Below are 15448 nucleotides of genomic sequence, written 5' to 3'. Positions count from 1 at the left end.
AGTGTATGAGTAAGACCCTCAGCCATTAAGTCCCACAGGTAATGGTCTCATCCCTTCTCAATTATCCTAACCCACAGTAAATTAAACCCATCCAGAAAAATGTCATCTGGGAAGGAAAAAGTCCATGTCAATACCCCTGGAATTTATAGGTCCTGGAGAGGTGATTTTGAAATACCTTGTCAATTCTTTTAAGCACACTTTAAATTTGAACTTAAATCTCACTATGTCAATATATTCAGTCCATATGGATTAACAATATCTTCAGCATTATGTTAAATGTTTGGAGTAGTTCAAAGAAATATATGAGACTGAGCCTTCAGAAGCTCAAAATCTTCTGGTCTCTCAATATGATTAAAATAGTAAAAGAGGCTAGATGCAGATAGTGGGGAAGTGGAGGGAGCAAAGGCCTTTTTCCAAGTGAAGTCCAGGGGTTTGACTTTCCCCAGCTGAGTGACTGACTTATACAATGTCTCTTGTTTCCTCAACTACAAATGAAAGATTTTATACTAACCTTATTGTCCTCACAGAGTGGTGCTAATCCTATCTAATAAAAGGGTAATATGCAAATCAACTGAACAGTGGAACGACTGGTTGCTATGACGAGCACTGACCACCAGGGGGTAGACACTCAACACAGGAGCTGCCCCCTGGTGGTCAGTGCGCTCCCACAGGGGGAGCGCCGCTCAGCCACAAGCCAGGCTGATGGTTGGCGAGTGCAGTGACGGTGGCAGGAACACTAAGGATGTTGGGAAACCTCTCCTTCCTCCACAGCAACGCTAAGGAGCAGGGAGCTGAGTGGTAAGGAGCAGCAACCAGGCGGGCAGTAAAGAGCGAGGGGTCCTGGACTGAAAGAGGATATCCAACTGCCAACTTAGTCCCCCTGTGTGTGGGGAGTGTACCTAAGCTGGCAGGCGGACATCCCCCAAGGGGTCCCAGACTGCAAGAGGGCCTGAGGGGACACCCCCACCCACCCACCCAGTGCACGAATGTTGTGCACTGGGCCTCTAGTGATTAAATAAGATAAAGGAGATAAAAGTGCAATATACAATACCACCTATAATGGACTGTGATACAAAAGGGAAACAACTTAAGAAATAAGTCCAAAAAGATTATTTGTCTTCTGGGGTTGCCTTTAAACGGTAGTGAACCGATAAGGTACCAGGCTATAAACTTCTTAAGGACCAAGACCATTTCTTTTCTGTTTTAAATATAGTATGAGCTCAGTGGTTGAGTGCTGTAGACCTATAAACCAGCAGGTCCCAGGTTCAATTCTAGCCAAGGGCACGTGCCTGTGTTGCAGGCTCAATCTCCAGTGGGGAGCGTGCAGGAGGAAGCCGATCAATTATTCTCTCTCACCATTGATGTGTCTATCTCTCCCTCCCTCTCATTTCCTCTCTGAAACCAATAAAAATATATTTTTTAAAAATAAAATAATAACATAAATATAGCTCGTACTTTGCTTATATCTTGCACTTAGCAAGTATTTGATTTTCTTTGTTGTTGAATGAAGGAACAAATTCTGAGGTACAGTTAGATTTTATTTGTTTATAGTATAGTAAGTAGTAACAAGAGAGGTCCTACCATTCAGGCCTCCCAAAGTTTCCTTCTTATTTATATTACCGAGATAATTAAAAAGAGCTAAAATTCTGATGCCTGTAGAAGAGCTTTCACCTTGCCCACTTATTTTGTACCAGGCATGTCCAGTACATAGTCGCAGAAAAGACTTTTCTTTAACCCCTCAAAACCCCAGTGGGAAGAGATTATGAAAGGTCCTTTGTGCTTCAGTGCGCTTCAGTGCTTTCAATGGCTGAAACAAGACAGAAAATGCAGCAGGCTTCAAGTGGCTGAAGGTGTTCAGCCCTCAGTACACACACTAGATCAGCGGTTCTCAACCTTCCTGATGCCACGACCTTTTAATACAGTTCCTCCTGTTGTGGTGACCCCCAACCATAAAATTATTTTCGTTGCTACTTCATCACTGTAATGTTGCTACTGTTCTGAATCGTCATGTAAATATCTGATATGCAGGATGTATTTTCATGGTGACAAACTGAACATAATCAAAGCATCGTGATTAATCACAAAAAGAATATGTAATTATATATGTGTTTTCCGATGGTCTTAGGCGACCCCTGTGAAAGGGTCGTTTGACCCCCAAAGGGGTCGCGACCCACAGGTTGAGAACCATTGCACTAGATAAAAGTGTACTTTCAGGCTACAAAAACACTCATGGCCTAGCTTATGGGCACATGCCCGGGCAAGCTGGGGAGAGAGGGGCATGTGCTCATCATGCATAAGATTCATTACCTTTTTTTAAAACATATTTTTATTGATGTCAGAGAGGAAGGGAGAGAGAGAGATAGAAACATCAATGATGAGAGAGAACCATTGATCAGCTGCCTCCTGCACACCCCCTACCAGGGACGGAGCCCACAACCCGGGCATGTGCCCTTGACCTGAATTGAACCCGGGACCCTTCAGTCTGTAGGCCCACGTTCTACCCACTGAACCAAACTGGCTAGGATGAGACTCATTATCTTAAGAAAGAAGCAATAACAACAACATCAAAACACTCATAGGGTTAAAACTGCTATTTTTCCTTCTTCTAAATGGAATGTGCTCCTATTTCCTCTGGGCTATTACCTCTGGGTATAAAGGGAAATAGACACCCACGATTTAGGAAATGACAGGCTTTAGAGAAACAGGAAACATAAAATACCTTAGAACTGAATGATTTTCCTATAAGGAAGCATTACCTTCACAAATGAAACACCAAGCACCAAGACCTTTCCCCAGTGACTGGAAAGCTAAAATGTAGGTCCCCTTGGGGTGACCTTGTGTTATGATCACCTTGCCAAATGAAAGTGCTCCCAGCACAGGCAAATGTTTGTGAGGCCCATTGTGGTAAGAACAGAAGTTCAGAGACTACTGTTGATTTCCCCCATGTCCCTACTTATGCACATCTTGCACCTGTCTCTGTACCTATGGGTTTTGTGTTGCTCTTGTTTATTGGGTTTGGGGACTTCTGCCCCTGTATGTGTTTTTCCCATTTCTGCAATGAGGCTGTAAGACCGGTGTTTTTGTTCTCCTTCCTCTAGATTTCCACTGTACTGTTCTACACCTAATACTAGTTACAAATGTACTGTAAGAACTATAGGAATCAGCGTATCAGTCAGGATCCCAGGAGGAAACAGAATCCAACCCATACGATTCAAATCAAGAGACTTTAATGAAGAGACCATCTACTGGGTTATGAGAACAAATAAGGGGTGTTGAGGCACCCAGAGATTAGCATGGCAAGGAGCCCTTACCCTCTGTAGGCCTGAGGAGAATATGGGAAAGATATAGAACCCTGGGGGAGCTGGCATATGGAGGAGAGGGCATCCAGTAGGAGCTGTAGTCCCAGATCTCAGCTACTATCAGAGAAGAGAGGGAGCAAAAGGAATACCTCTATTTGTTCTCCTTGTGTTTTCCTATCTCATGTCTGCTCCTCTCACTGACCAAACCCAACCAGAGCATGGGGTAAGGGAGGTTAACCATTCAGGGCAGAGAAGGGTAGAGAATGGAATGAGGTAGGAAAGAGGGGTGGTAACAGACAATAACCCTTACACCAGTAAAGACTTCAGGGCTTTCTGTGCTCAGCCATGCCCATCACAGTGCTTGAATGTAGTAGGGCTCAAGATGTATTCTAGAGCAGTCATAAAAAAAAAAGCAAGAGAAGAGAGAAAATCCATGGAATACTGGCATCTGTGTGCTCTTTGTTATTGCTTTTAATCTTCTGCACCAGTCTTTGTTTTCCTAACTCTTCTTTCCTCATCTAAAACTGTTCTTTGATATTTGTACTAATCCCAGCCTCCCTCCCCCACTGAGAATGAGCCCAGACCAAGGACAAGTTGGTCAACTTTCTAGACCTCGGTTTTGTCTCTAAAAATGTTGGGCATGGACCAGGTGCCCCCCGTTTTCTTTCAAATGTAAAATAAAGGTCAACCAGTCCTTGCTTGCTAACATTGTTAAAGTAATACAAGAAGAAGATGGAGATGGGGAGATAAAAGTTATTCATGTTGAAAGGGACTGAAGAATAAACAGAGATAGCTAAAGTGATTTGGGGAATTGTGGATTTTTATGGATTGGGGAATTGTGGATTTTTATGGAGCTTTGACATCTCTAATAACACTCAGTGAAACTGTTCTGGATGTGTCTGTGTCAGGGGAGGGAGTGCTCAAAAGCAAATTCAAGCCATTAAATTTCAACTCTCCTTTTCCCAGGAATACCAAATTTCTCCTGAAGCTGTGAAACCTTCAAAATTACATGAGATCGTCTATAGTTTACTGACGATTTTCTCTTCATTACTGATCAGCCATTGGCCAAAAAAGTAAGACAGCTTTCACATTTCAGAGAACCTGAATATCTGTTTCTTTTACAACGAATACAGTGAAAGGGAAGCAGTACTCAAAAATAGAATTGGGGAAAAGGAGGTTTAATCCCAATTATCTTAAATTTCCTTAAATCACAGTCTTCTCGGAGAGTTGCTGTGGTTTCCTGCTTCAACAGTGCTTGGAATAAACCCAGAGCTTGACCATCCCAACCTGCTGCCCAGGCCAGCCTTCTGCCTCTCCTTAGCTGCCCACCATGACCATGACCGGGTCCACCTCGCAGATGGGCCAGAACTACCACCAGGACTCAGAGGCTGCCATCAACCGCCAGATCCACTTGGAACTCTATGCTTCCTACGTCTGCCTGTTCATGTCTTACTACTTTGACTGTCATGATGTGGCTTTGAAGAACTTTGCCAAATGTTTTCTTCACCCATCTCATGAGGAGAGGGAACATGCTGAGAGACTGATGAAGCTGCAGAACCAGCGAGGTGGCCGAATCTTCCTTCAGGATATCAAGAAACCAGGCTGTGATGACTGCGAGAATGGGCTGAAGGCAATGGAATAAGTGTTACACTTGGGAAAAATGTGAATTGGTCCTTACTGGACTTATACAAACTGGCTGCTGACCAAAAGGACACTCATTTGTGTGACTTCATTGGGACTCACTACCTGAATGAGTAGGTGAAATCCATCAAAGAACTGGGTGACCAGGTAACCAACTTGCACAGGTTGGAGGCCCCTGAAACTGGCATGGCAGAGTATCTCTTTGACAAGCACACCCTGGGAGACAGCCACGAGCGCTAAGCCTTAGGCTGGCTTCCCACAGCCTCGAGGGTGACTCCCTGGTCACCAAAGCAGTACGTGCATACGAGGGTCACCTCAATAAATGTATTTGAAAAAAATTAATTAATTAATCCCAAAGAAGGTAAATAAAAGGAAAGACAACAATGCTCAGATAGGACAAATAGTAAACAGACTGCAAGATGGTAGGTTAAAAGATATACTGCACTAACACTAAAGCTGGAGTGGCTATATTAATATCAGACAAAGTAGATTTCCAAACAAAACAAACATTAACAAGGATAAAGAAGGCCATTTCATAATGATTAAGAAATCAATTAATCAAGAGAACTTTACAACTTAAAAAAGTTATGCAACTAAGAACAAACTTCAAAACACACGAAGTAAAAAAAAAAAAAAAACACGAAGTAAAACTAATAGTATTGCAAAAAGGAAGAGGTATATCCACAATCATAGTTCAAAGTTTTAAAACCACCCCTCTCAAATAACTGATAGAATAAGTAGGTAGGAAATCAACAAGAATATAGATTTAAACACTTTCACCATCTTGACCTAAATGAGAACATTCCACTCAGCAATACCAAAATACACATTCTTTTCAGGTACACATGGAATATTTACCAAGATAGACCATATTCTGAGCCACAAAACAAGCCTCCACAAACTTTAAAGGATCCAAGTTATAAAAAGTATGTCCTCTGGCCCTAGCCATTTTGGCTCAGTAGATAGAGCACTGGCCTGCAGACTGAAGGGTCCCAGGTTTGATTTCTGTCAAAGGTACATGCCCAGGTTGTGGGCTCAATCCCCAGTAGGGGGCATGCAGGAGGCAGCTGATCAATGATTCTCTCTCATCATTGATGTTTCCATCTTTCCCTCCCTCTCCCTTCCTCTCTGAAATCAATTTTTAAAAATCCAAAGAAAAAAATTTTTTTAGGTATGTCTTCTAACCACAGTGGAATTTCCTTTAAAATCAGTAATGAAAAGATCTCTGGAAAATCCCTAAAATTTTGGAAACTGAATAACACACATCTGGATAGCCCATGTTATCCAGGGTCAAAGAAGAAATTAAAAGAGAAAGTAAAAAGTATTTTGAACTGAATAAAAATAAAAGAACAACATCAATTAGAAGGAAGTTTATAGCACTGAACAACAATATTAGAAAAGAAGAAAAGTCTCAAATCAGTTACCTTAGTTTTTAACCTTAAAGAATTGGAAAAAAAGAATAATTAAAACAGAAGAAAGTAAATAATAAATATAAAAGAGGACATCAATAAAACAGGAAAAAGAAAAATAATAACATAAAAACAATGAAACCAAAGCCTATTTTTGAAAAAGTTCAATATAATTGATTAAACTCTACTGACCAGGAAAAAAAGAAAGAAAACACAATTACCAATATCCAAAATGAAAGGGGATATCATGAGAGATTCTACAGATATTAAAAGGGTAATAAGAGAATGTATAAATAATTTTATTCCATTATATTCAACAACTTGGATGAAATTGAAAAATTAAAAGATACAAAGTATTGAAAACTCATTCAAGGAGAAATGGTGTGGAATTCCCTATATCTATATAAAAGAAATTGAATTGATAGTTAAAAACCTTCTCACACAGGAAACTCCAGGCCCAGATAGCTTTCCTGGTAAAGTCTACCAAATATTAATAAGAAAGCATTCTCTAGATCAAAGAAAGGCTAAAGGAGTATATTACTACCAAACCAGCACTGCAGGAAATGTTAAAGGGAGCGCTTTAAAAAGAGAAAGAAACTGAGAAGGAATATAGGTATAAGGAAAACCCTATCAATAACAACCTTAAATGTGAATGGATTAAATGCTCCAATCAAAAGAGAGAATAACTGAATGGATAAGGAAACATGACCCATATATATGCTTTCTACAAGAGACCCACCTCAGAACAAAAGATTCACACAGACTGAAAGTGAAAGAATGGAAAAATTTTTCCATGCAACTAAAACGTTTTTGCACAGCAAAGAAAACCATCAACAAAATAAAAAACTCACTGGATGGGAGAACATATTCACCAATGATAAATCTGATAAGGGGTTAATATCCAAAATTTATAAAGAACATATGAAACTGGCCGGCGAGTGTGGCTCAGTGGTTGAGCGCAGACCTATGAACCAGGTGGCAAGGTTCTATTCCTGGTCAGGACACATGCCCAGGTTGCAGGCTCGATCCCCAGTAGGGGGCCTGCAAGAGGCAGCTGATTGATGTTTATATCTCTCTCTACTTCTCCCTTCCTCTCTGAAATCAATAAAAATATATTTTTTAAAAAGAGAACATATAAAACTCAACACCAAAAAAACAAAAATCTGATTTAAAAACGGGCAAATGATGTGAATAGATGCTTCTTCAAAGAGGACATGCAGATGGCCAATATGTATGAAAAGGTGCTCAATGTCAGTGATCATCAGAGAGATGGAAATTAAAAGCACAATGAGGTACCACCTCACACCTGCCAAAATGGCTATCATCCATAAATCAACAGCGACAAGTGCTGGCGAGGATGTGGAGAAAAGGGAACCCTCGTGCACTGCTGGTGGGAATGCAGACTGGTGCAGCCACTGTGGAGAACAGTATGGAGTTTCTTCAAAAAATTAAAAATGGAACTGCCTTATGACCTAGCAATTCCACTTCTGGGAATATATCCCAAGAAACCTGAAACAATAATTAGAAAGAATATATTCACCCTTATTCTCATTGCAGCCTTATTTACAATAGCCAAGATTCTGAAGCAGCCAACGTACTTTTCACAAGGTGAGTGGATAAAAAAGCTGTAAAAAAGTAGTATCTCTTACCCTTTGAGACAACATGGAGGGACCTGGAGAGCATTATGCTAAGTGAAATAAGCCAGTCACAGAAAGTCAAGTATCACATGATCTCATATGTGAGGAGGGTGGTAAAAGATTAACCAAAGAATGTATATGCATATATGCATAGCCTACTGACACAGACGATAGTTTGGCGAAGGCCTGGTACTTCAACCTATGGTAGACAAGTGACCTTCTAAGGATCTTTAAAACTCCATGCCTGTCTGCAGTCAGTACCTGGATCAGGGTGAGCAAGAGGTGTGTCCCCACTGAAACACAGAGGCCACCAGACATGCCACGATCCTGTCAGGCTGAGGTAGGGACAGCGCCCACCCTGCTTACAAAGGGATGCTGCAGGGGACACATACCCAACCTGCTCTCGCAGCACTCACTCCCAGGCCCTTGCCAGGGATAGAGGGCTCCAGCTGGCGGACTGAGGTGGTGAAGGGGAGGCCAAGTGTGGTTTGGGGTGCCAGGGGCAGGAGAGCAGGCTGATGGGAACCCACCCCAAGTAGATGGAAGAGGGGGGGCTTCCCTGAGCTGAGGACCCAAGCTCCTTGCACATACCCCATTGTCCCTTCAGATAGCGTTTCTAAAACACAAACTAAAAAATAAAATCTTTACAAATTTGCACAGTGGCCACATAGCATTGAACCCCAGACATGGGGCCCTTCTGAGCATGGGCACTGTGCCATTGCATTGGTCACATGCCCATGAAGCAGTGATGGCGAACCTTTTGAGCTTGGCGTGTCAGCATTTTGAAAAACCCTAACTTAACTCTGGTGCCGTGTCACATATAGACATTTTTTGATCTTTGCAACCATAGTAAAACAAACACTTATATTTTTGATATTTATTTTATATATTTAAATGCCATTTAACAAAGAAAAATCAACCAAAAAAATGAGTTCGCGTGTCACCGCTGACACATCTGTCATAGGTTCACCATCACTGCCATGAAGCCGGCCTTGCCAGCCAACCCTGAAATGGGAGGGTGAAGACAGACCAGCACAATGGCAACCTATCCAGCCTCCATACTCCCTTAGGAATGGAGTGGGTCCCCTCCACCTTCAGAATCTGCACCTTGATTATTTCTCCAATCTAAACTCTACATGGAACCCCTGCCACAACTCAGAAGTTAGAGTCAAACTGAACTACTAGCAGCTGCATAGAGCACAAGGTTCTCTCTCACATGCCCTTTGCTCTGCTTGTCTGGGATGCTTCCACCTTTGACTGCCTCCCGCACCCCTCCAACCCCCACCCACCCATGCCACTTGTTTGCCCTCACTAACTTCATCTTTCAGGTGAATACTCTAGATTCATGGTTGACAAACTGCGGCTCGCAAGCCACATGCAGCTCTTTGGCCCCTTGAGTGTGGCTCTTCCTAAGCCTTAGGAGGACCCTAATGAAGTTACTAACAATGTCCCTACCTATCTAGTTTAAGTTTAAAAAATGTGGCTCTCAAAAGAAATTTCAATCGTTGTACTGTTGGTATTTGGCTCTGTTGACTAATGAGTTTGCCGACCACTGTCTAGATGTCTTAGGCATTCTTCGGTGTTCCATGCCATACTGCGTTGTTGCTGTCTGTAGAAATTAAATGTAACTGCTACCAACCTGTTCTCACAATAGCTATAAACTCCAAGAAGACAGAGATGGCATCTTGTTCACTACTCTATCCTTTTTTATGGTTTTTTTTCCCAATTTATTTCAGAGAGAGGAAGGCAGAGGGAGAGAGAGCTAGAAATATCAATGATGAGAGAGAATCAGTGATCGGCTGCCTCCTGCATGCCCCACACTGGGCATGTGCCCTGACCAGGAATCAAATCATGACCTCCTGATTCATAGGTTGATGCTCAACCACTGAGCCACAGCAGCTGGGCTCGCTACGAGATCTTTAGTGCTTGGCAGAGTATTGGCAAGAGTAGGAAACAGTGATACTCATTAAATGGGTGACCAGTTCAAGCTATAAGACTCCCAGTAGGCTGTTGTGAGAAAACCATCTGTCCAAGTATCTTATGACTAAACGTTCTGTCATACACAACACCACTTCCTTTTGTGACATTGTTTATGTATCTGTCAGAAAATATTAAGTGGTTGAAGTTTACAGGCCTGTCTTCAGATGAGTGTTGTGCTATCACCACAGCCTCTTATTTCTTCAGTTGAATTTATATCTTAAACTTTTAAAAGAATATCCTCTCTCCCAGCCTTCATTTGCTTCAAAGGTATTATGAGAACTGCAGGTGGTGGTGACCCCAGAGTTATGATTCTGAAAGGCCCGTGGATGATCAGTGCAGGATTCTGCAAACCCGGCTGTGCACAGGTTGAGATTCTCTGGGCAAGTCAGCAGATGCTTAAAGGCTTTCGGCTTAGAAACACTTTAAATATAAAAATAAATAAATTGGACATCAGTTATATCTGCTCCAGCTGAGTACTCAGACATAAAAGCCTTTCATTTTCTGGGAATCCTAGAGAGTCCACTTGGGATGCACCCGATTTATTTTTCAGTGGCTCCTAAAAAAAAGATAAAAATTAGGCAACCGAGCAGCACGTGGAGGGAAGGGGAGTCGGATGTCTTTGTGCCCATTCCCTTCAGGTCTGGCAGTAGGGAGGGCGCTGCTTTGTGTTCTGAGGTCAGAATTCAGACCCGCAGCAAGAGCTGAAGCAGGCAGCAGTGCTCTGAGCTTCCTGCCATCCAGCATTCACACTGACTTGGCTTTGCGGCCAACAGTGAAAAGCTAGGTTAGGTTTTTCAAGTTGTGCCTTGTATGAATTTGCTTGGTGTCTGAAGGCTATTTTGAAACTATATGTAGGCTTCTGGTACTCTTGCAACTTTTTACTTTTAAAAAATATTTCAGCTTGTTCGGTGAGTACAACTTCTGAAATAATTTACTTCTTCTCTTTTTAGATAACAATGTAATTTTTACCCAACAGCAATGTGTTTTTCTTTTAAAGTAAACATTGCCTATAAAGTAAAGAAAACCATGATCATGGAATTCCCTGGAGGAACAATACATGTTATAGGTGGTCCGGCTGGTGTGGCTCAGTGGTTGAGCATTGACCTTTGAACCAGGAGATCATGGTTTGATTCCCAGTCAGAACACATGCCCGGGTTGTGGGTTCGATCTGCAGTAGGGGGTGTGCAGGAGGCAGCCAATCAATGATTGTCTCTCATCATTGATGTTTCTATCTCTCTCACCTTCTCCCTTCCTCTCTGAATTCAATAAAAATATTTTTTAAAAAAACAAAACAAAAACAAAAAACATGTTTTAGTTGTTTCACTGACCCAGATGAACATAACTACATGGACAGAGAAACATTTTGTAACTTCCATAGATTATTTTGTTTCTCTAATACTTGTTTATTATTCATATTTTTAAATGTCTCTCCCTACCCGTAATACTAACTATGAGTCACTAACTACACGTTTCTTTGAGAACATGAACACAGAACCATTAAGAGCATACATAGCCTCTGCAGCCAAACTGCCTGGATTCCAGTGTGGACTCCATCTGGATCACTAGCTGTGAGCCTCTAGGTCTCTCTGAGCCTTGGTTTTCTCATCTATAAAAAGGGGATAGTAATAATACCTACCTCAGGGTTACATGAGTTAATATGTTTATAAAGTACTTATAGCAGTACCTTACATATATTTGGCGCTATAGAAGTATTAGATAGTAAACTCATTATCTTCTAATATATCACTGGAATGTTAATATTTGATCAAGGCTCTCTGATATTTGATATACACACACACACACACACACACACTAGAGGCCTGACATGAAATTCCTGAATGATAGCCCCTAACTGCCCCCCACAGCAGCCTGCTCACCCCTAATGCCCTCCCCTGCCAGCCTGGTCACCCCTAATTGTCCTCCCCTGTTGGCCTGGGCGCCCCTAACTGCCCTCCCTTGCCAGCCCTATTGCCCCTAACTGCCCTCCCCTGCCGGCCTGATCTCCCCTAGCCGCCGCCACCCTGCTGTGTGGATCCTGGGTGCAGGATGATATATGATAGATAGATAGATAGATAGATAGATAGATAGATAGATAGATAGATGATAGATAGATAGATATTGAAGTTGATATACAAGTTGGCCTCCTAAGATTAGGTTTTTAAAAGTTAAAAAAATAAATAAAAATAGCACTGAAAGTTCACATTGCTTCTCACAAGGGAAACACAATGTTCTGGTTAAAGTAGTGAAATGTGATTCAGAAAGAGTGCCCTGCAATCAATGATTCTCTCTCATTGTTGATGTTTCTTTCTCTCTCTCCCTCTCCCTTCCTCTCTGAAATCAATAAAAATATTTTTTAAAAAGACAATGAAATTTTAAAGAAAGAAAGGCTGCCCTGCCCATCAATACCCTGTTTGTTCATCTCTGACTCTAAGTGGCAGTGCCGCACAGTGGTGGAAATCTGTTCCTACACCTCAGTCACCTTAACTCTCCTTAGTCCTGATCACCACGCAGAAGCACCTCACACAGCAGCACAGCAGGATCCAGCTCTGTCTCCATTCTCCAGGGCCAGCCTTCTAGCTGTTTCGGACTCAGTACAGGAGCGCACTCCTGGAGAAGTCACCTGGCCTGGTCCTGAAAGGGCTGTCACTGAGGGCTGGGCCTCTTCTTCAGAGGACACAACTTCAGTGAGGAAGGAGATGTTAATGAACCAGTGTGGGAGGCAGGCAGGGCACAGGACTGACAAGCCTGTGGTTGAGCAACGACCTATGAACCAGGAGGTCATATTTCGATTCCCGATCGGGGCACATGCCCTGGCTGTGGGCTCGATCCCCAGTATGGGGCGTGCAGGAGGCAGCAGATCAATGATCCTCTCTCATCATTGATGTTTCTCTCTCCATTCCTCTCTGAAATCAATAAAAATATATATATTTTTGAAAAGACTGAGAAGTGTGAAGTCAGCTTCCTGAGTACTTCCAGGGCTGGCTAGTGAACAGGTGTCTGCTTATGGCTAAGGCTGGAGATCTAACAAAGAATTGCAGAAAATTGCAGAGAAGGAGATGGAGGGACCCTTGTTCCTGATGCAAAATTTCCTGCTCCCTCCCAGAAGTCTACCAGGACTAGGTCACCAGAAGTAAAAGTTGGCTTTGCCAAGATAAATGAGAGCTTATGACATTTTTCTCCTGGGCTTGCCTCTCACTGGCTTAATTAAAAGAAACCCCAAAAATACCTCTTCCACAAGGATCTAGTTCTGCAAGTGTGGTGAGCAGCTGTTTGGTTCTTCCACTAGAGAAAAATAAACATTGCCCTAACCGGTTTGGCTCAGTTGCTAGAGCGTCGGCCTGCGGACTGAAGGGTCCCAGGGTCGATTCCGGTCAAGGGCATGTGCCTGGGTTGCAGGCACATCCCCAGTAGGGGGTGTGCAGGAGGCAGCTGATCAATGTTTCTCTCTCAATGACGTTTCTAACTCTCTGTCCCTCTTCCCTTCGTCTCTGTAAAAAAAATCAATAAAATATATTTTTAAAATAAAACATTTAAGCTACAATAGGACACACTATAGTAAAAATAATAGCTTTTCTCAATTCTAAGTAAAATCAACATTTCAGAAAGAGGTCCACATTTTCCCTGAACTTTATATAACCACTGTCATATCACTGCATTCCCCACCCTACCCTCAGGATCAAATTATTCCTATTTGATGGGGCCTTAGACGCACTAAACAAGTTTCCTAGATTCATATTACTATTTTATGTAAACATCTGCGAGTAATTTGGGCAAATAAAAATGGCTGGAATCTTCGATGTACTTTTCTCTCTTTTATTTATGCTATTCCTTCTAAGCTGGGAGGTCCTTGTTGCCTGTATGTGCCAGATGCTGGATGACCCCATAAGACTGAAAGTTGCTTCAGCACCGTCATTATAGCACACAACTGACGCTTTCAAAACAGCTCTCTGTCACCAAGAATGCTCCTACACCTGATACTGGATAAGTTGTTTACATACTATTTTCCAGAGTCAATCCCAGTCCAACTCCACTCGTGCCATATTTTACAGCCAGCACATGGCAGCCTGGAGTTCAAAGATTGTCGCTCTACTGGGTCTGCCCTAGAATCAGGGATCTTCTTCATCACTGGTCAGACCAAGACGAGCTGCTCAGGTTGTTCCATCATAGCACTCGGGTCTGCTCCCACTCTAGGGATAATCCAGGGGTACGCTTACCACGTGAGGAGTTCCATTGTTAAGGAAACATCTGTTCCTTAAAGTTCTCAAAAAGAAAGATAATGAGGCACAAGCTTATATCTTCTAAGACAGTGGTTCTCAACCTTCTGGCCCTTTAAATACAGTTCCTCATGTTGTGACCCAACCATAAGATTATTTTCGTTGCTACTTCATAACTGTCATGTTGCTACTGTTATGAATTGTCATATAAATATCTGATATGCAGGATGGTCTTAGGCAACCCCTGTGAAAGGGTCGTTCGGCTGCCAAAGGGGTCGCGACCCACAGGTTGAGAACTGCTGTTCTAAGATATGATTAAGGTGATGAGTTTTTATGTGCCCATGTTTATCCAAATAATTTAACAGATACGCAGTAGTAGAACATCCTGTTCCAGCATGATTTAAGTAGTTAGCTAATATCCTAGAAATCATTTTTTGGCTACTCTTTAAGAAAAAACTGACTGCTAATTCTCTCTCTGACTTCTAACCACTGAATCATTTGTTCAAGGTTGTCAGCTGAATGAATGTAGAAAATGTTCCATTTGGAGACGTCAAGGTTAAAACATAATTCAGCATCAGATTTACTCAGCTCTAGCGTAGAATTATCTGTTCCCACTTTTCTTAACTCTTGCCAGAAGAAGCCAAAAAAAAAGTGATATTTTAGTTATATTCAGAGGAAGGGTGAGTTAAGAATGTATCTGACATCCAGTAGCGAATCAGCCAGAACCATGCCTAACACATAGTAGGTGCTTAATGAGTATTTGATATTAAAACCATCTACTTAGTGACAGCAAATTTAGTGGCAGACATGGCATCAGGATGCTGAGCCCCAGAGTGTGCCTTCTGCTGCTTTAGGAACTCTGTCCTCACACATTGGTTTATTTTTACAGGCGCGCATTTAAATAAATGTTTTCATCTATCATTTTAACATCCAGCCAACTGTGCATAATGTTTAATGACATCCTATTAACAAAGAAACACTTTTAGAAGAATCACAGGGAAGTAACAACTGCTGCTTTTCTCCCCGGCACCTGCTAGAAGGTTTCTTGATGGGGCAAATTGGACTACACTGCTTGCTCACTTCCAGTGCCCACAGACTGAGTATCAGGAGGCAAGTATCCTTTGCCATAGCTTGACCCTCAAAGTGATGGGCCTGGCTTTAGGTATGGTGAAAACAAGGCATCAATAACACCATCTATACCTCTGATTGGCTGCTCAGGGCCTGAAGACTCACTATCAGGAACTTTTCCTTAAATTAAGGATTTCTCT

At 42.2% G+C, this 15448-nt stretch overlaps 1 pseudogene; it reads left to right on the top strand.

Moving 5' to 3' along the window:
* The first annotated feature begins 4626 nt into the window (after positions 1-4626).
* Positions 4627-5180, top strand: LOC102756893 (annotated as a pseudogene).
* Positions 5181-15448: the final 10268 nt, after the last annotated feature.

Source organism: Myotis davidii, unplaced genomic scaffold (genome assembly GCF_000327345.1).
Source record: "Myotis davidii unplaced genomic scaffold, ASM32734v1 scaffold411, whole genome shotgun sequence".
Classification (NCBI taxonomy): Eukaryota; Metazoa; Chordata; class Mammalia; order Chiroptera; family Vespertilionidae; genus Myotis; species Myotis davidii.
Note: the sequence above shows the minus strand (reverse complement) of the source record. Positions and strands in the feature narration are given on the sequence as shown.